Here is a 4402-nt window from a genome sequence, read left to right on the forward strand (position 1 = left end):
GCTTAGGCTTGAAGTTCCGGCCTGGCAGACTTGATATCATTGGAAAGCTCCCTTAGTAAGGAATAGTAAGGTGCAAACCGCAAAATCCTCGGATACTTGCTTCTCGAGATATTCTTGAGTATACGGACCCTGTTTAGGCGCAACCGCTAGCTCCTTTCTTGAGACCCCGCCTGCCATGGCACCGGGTAGGGTGATGACTTAATGTCGCGATTGTAGCTTAGACTTGAAGTTCCGACCTGGCAGACTTGGTATCATTGGAAAGCTCTCTTAGTAAGGAATAGTAAGGTGCAAACCGCAAAATCCTCGGATACTTGCTTCTCGAGATATTCTTGAGTATACGGACCCTGTTTAGGCGCAACCGCTAGCTCCTTTCTTGAGACCCCGCCTGCCATGGCACCGGGTAGGGTGATGACTTAATGTCGCGATTGTAGCTTAGGCTTGAAGTTCCGGCCTGGCAGACTTGGTATCATTGGAAAGCTCCCTTAGTAAGAAATAGTAAGGTGCAAACCGCAAAATCCTCGGATACTTGCTTCTCGAGATATTCTTGAGTATACGGACCCTGTTTAGGCGCAACCGCTAGCTCCTTTCTTGAGACCCCGCCTGCCATGGCACCGGGTAGGGTGATGACTTAATGTCGCGATTGTAGCTTAGGCTTGAAGTTCCGGCCTGGCAGACTTGGTATCATTGGAAAGCTCCCTTAGTAAGGAATAGTAAGGTGCAAACCGCAGAATCCTCGGATACTTGCTTCTCGAGATATTCTTGAGTATACGGACCCTGTTTAGGCGCAACCGCTAGCTCCTTTCTTGAGACCCCGCCTGCCACGGCACCGGGTAGGGTGATGACTTAATGTCGCGATTGTAGCTTAGGCTTGAAGTTCCGGCCTGGCAGACTTGGTATCATTGGAAAGCTCCGTTAGTAAGGAATAGTAAGGTGCAAACCGCAAAAACCTCGGATACTTGCTTCTCGAGATATTCTTGAGTATACGGACCCTGTTTAGGCGCAACCGCTAGCTCCTTTCTTGAGACCCCGCCTCCCATGGCACCGGGTAGGGTGATGACTTAATGTCGCGATTGTAGCTTAGGCTTGAAGTTCCGGCCTGGCAGACTTGGTATCATTGGAAAGCTCCCTTAGTAAGGAATAGAAAGGTGCAAACCGCAAAATCCTCGGATACTTACTTCTCGAGATATTCTTGAGTATACGGACACTGTTTAGGCGCAACCGCTAGCTCCTTTCTTGAGACCCCGCCTGTCACGGCACCGGGTAGGGTGATGACTTAATGTCGCGATTGTAGCTTAGGCTTGAAGTTCCGGCCTGGCAGACTTGGTATCATTGGAAAGCTCCCTTAGTAAGGAATAGAAAGGTGCAAACCGCAAAATCCTCGGATACTTACTTCTCGAGATATTCTTGAGTATACGGACCCTGTTTAGGCGCAACCGCTAGCTCCTTTCTTGAGACCCCGCCTGCCATGGCACCGGGTAGGGTGATGACTTAATGTCGCGATTGTAGCTTAGGCTTGAAGTTCCGGCCTGGCAGACTTGGTATCATTGGAAAGCTCCCTTAGTAAGGAATAGTAAGGTGCAAACCGCAAAATCCTCGGATACTTGCTTCTCGAGATATTCTTGAGTATACGGACCCTGTTTAGGCGCAACCGCTAGCTCCTTTCTTGAGACCCCGCCTGCCATGGCACCGGGTAGGGTGATGACTTAATGTCGCGATTGTAGCTTAGGCTTGAAGTTCCGGCCTGGCAGACTTGGTATCATTGGAAAGCTCCCTTAGTAAGGAATAGTAAGGTGCAAACCGCAAAATCCTCGGATACTTGCTTCTCGAGATATTCTTGAGTATACGGACCCTGTTTAGGCGCAACCGCTAGCTCCTTTCTTGAGACCCCGCCTGCCATGGCACCGGGTAGGGTGATGACTTAATGTCGCGATTGTAGCTTAGGCTTGAAGTTCCGGCCTGGCAGACTTGGTATCATTGGAAAGCTCCCTTAGTAAGGAATAGAAAGGTGCAAACCGCAAAATCCTCGGATACTTGCTTCTCGAGATATTCTTGAGTATACGGACCCTGTTTAGGCGCAACCGCTAGCTCCTTTCTTGAGACCCCGCCTGCCATGGCACCGGGTAGGGTGATGACTTAATGTCGCGATTGTAGCTTAGGCTTGAAGTTCCGGCCTGGCAGACTTGGTATCATTGGAAAGCTCCGTTAGTAAGGAATAGTAAGGTGCAAACCGCAAAATCCTCGGATACTTGCTTCTCGAGATATTCTTGAGTATACGGACCCTGTTTAGGCGCAACCGCTAGCTCCTTTCTTGAGACCCCGCCTGCCACGGCACCGGGTAGGGTGATGACTTAATGTCGCGATTGTAGCTTAGGCTTGAAGTTCCGGCCTGGCAGACTTGGTATCATTGGAAAGCTCCCTTAGTAAGGAATAGTAAGGTGCAAACCGCAAAATCCTCGGATACTTGCTTCTCGAGATATTCTTGAGTATACGGACCCTGTTTAGGCGCAACCGCTAGCTCCTTTCTTGAGACCCCGCCTGCCATGGCACCGGGTAGGGTGATGACTTAATGTCGCGATTGTAGCTTAGGCTTGAAGTTCCGGCCTGGCAGACTTGGTATCATTGGAAAGCTCCCTTAGTAAGGAATAGTAAGGTGCAAACCGCAAAATCCTCGGATACTTGCTTCTCGAGATATTCTTGAGTATACGGACCCTGTTTAGGCGCAACCGCTAGCTCCTTTCTTGAGACCCCGCCTGCCATGGCACCGGGTAGGGTGATGACTTAATGTCGCGATTGTAGCTTAGGCTTGAAGTTCCGGCCTGGCAGACTTGGTATCATTGGAAAGCTCCCTTAGTAAGGAATAGAAAGGTGCAAACCGCAAAATCCTCGGATACTTGCTTCTCGAGATATTCTTGAGTATACGGACCCTGTTTAGGCGCAACCGCTAGCTCCTTTCTTGAGACCCCGCCTGCCATGGCACCGGGTAGGGTGATGACTTAATGTCGCGATTGTAGCTTAGGCTTGAAGTTCCGGCCTGGCAGACTTGGTATCATTGGAAAGCTCCCTTAGTAAGAAATAGAAAGGTGCAAACCGCAAAATCCTCGGATACTTCCTTCTCGAGATATTCTTGAGTATACGGACCCTGTTTAGGCGCAACCGCTAGCTCCTTTCTTGAGACCCCGCCTGCCATGGCACCGGGTAGGGTGATGACTTAATGTCGCGATTGTAGCTTAGGCTTGAAGTTCCGGCCTGGCAGACTTGGTATCATTGGAAAGCTCCCTTAGTAAGGAATAGTAAGGTGCAAACCGCAAAATCCTCGGATACTTGCTTCTCGAGATATTCTTGAGTATACGGACCCTGTTTAGGCGCAACCGCTAGCTCCTTTCTTGAGACCCCGCCTGCCATGGCACCGGGTAGGGTGATGACTTAATGTCGCGATTGTAGCTTAGGCTTGAAGTTCCGGCCTGGCAGACTTGGTATCATTGGAAAGCTCCCTTAGTAAGAAATAGAAAGGTGCAAACCGCAAAATCCTCGGATACTTCCTTCTCGAGATATTCTTGAGTATACGGACCCTGTTTAGGCGCAACCGCTAGCTCCTTTCTTGAGACCCCGCCTGTCACGGCACCGGGTAGGGTGATGACTTAATGTCGCGATTGTAGCTTAGGCTTGAAGTTCCGGCCTGGCAGACTTGGTATCATTGGAAAGCTCCCTTAGTAAGGAATAGAAAGATGCAAACCGCAAAATCCTCGGATACTTCCTTCTCGAGATATTCTTGAGTATACGGACCCTGTTTAGGCGCAACCGCTAGCTCCTTTCTTGAGACCCCGCCTGCCATGGCACCGGGTAGGGTGATGACTTAATGTCGCGATTGTAGCTTAGGCTTGAAGTTCCGGCCTGGCAGACTTGGTATCATTGGAAAGCTCCCTTAGTAAGGAATAGTAAGGTGCAAACCGCAAAATCCTCGGATACTTGCTTCTCGAGATATTCTTGAGTATACGGACCCTGTTTAGGCGCAACCGCTAGCTCCTTTCTTGAGACCCAACCTGCCACGGCACCGGGTAGGGTGATGACTTAATGTCGCGATTGTAGCTTAGGCTTGAAGTTCCGGCCTGGCAGACTTGGTATCATTGGAAAGCTCCCTTAGTAAGGAATAGAAAGGTGCAAACCGCAAAATCCTCGGATACTTACTTCTCGAGATATTCTTGAGTATACGGACACTGTTTAGGCGCAACCGCTAGCTCCTTTCTTGAGACCCCGCCTGTCACGGCACCGGGTAGGGTGATGACTTAAATGTCGACGATTGTAGCTTAGGCTTGAAGTCTCCGGCCTGGCAGACTTGGTATCATTGGAAAGCTCCCTTAGTAAGGAATAGAAAGATGCAAACCGCAAAATCCTCGGATACTTC

This window comes from Branchiostoma floridae, chromosome 5, assembly GCF_000003815.2.
Source record: "Branchiostoma floridae strain S238N-H82 chromosome 5, Bfl_VNyyK, whole genome shotgun sequence".
Lineage (NCBI taxonomy): Eukaryota > Metazoa > Chordata > Leptocardii > Amphioxiformes > Branchiostomatidae > Branchiostoma > Branchiostoma floridae.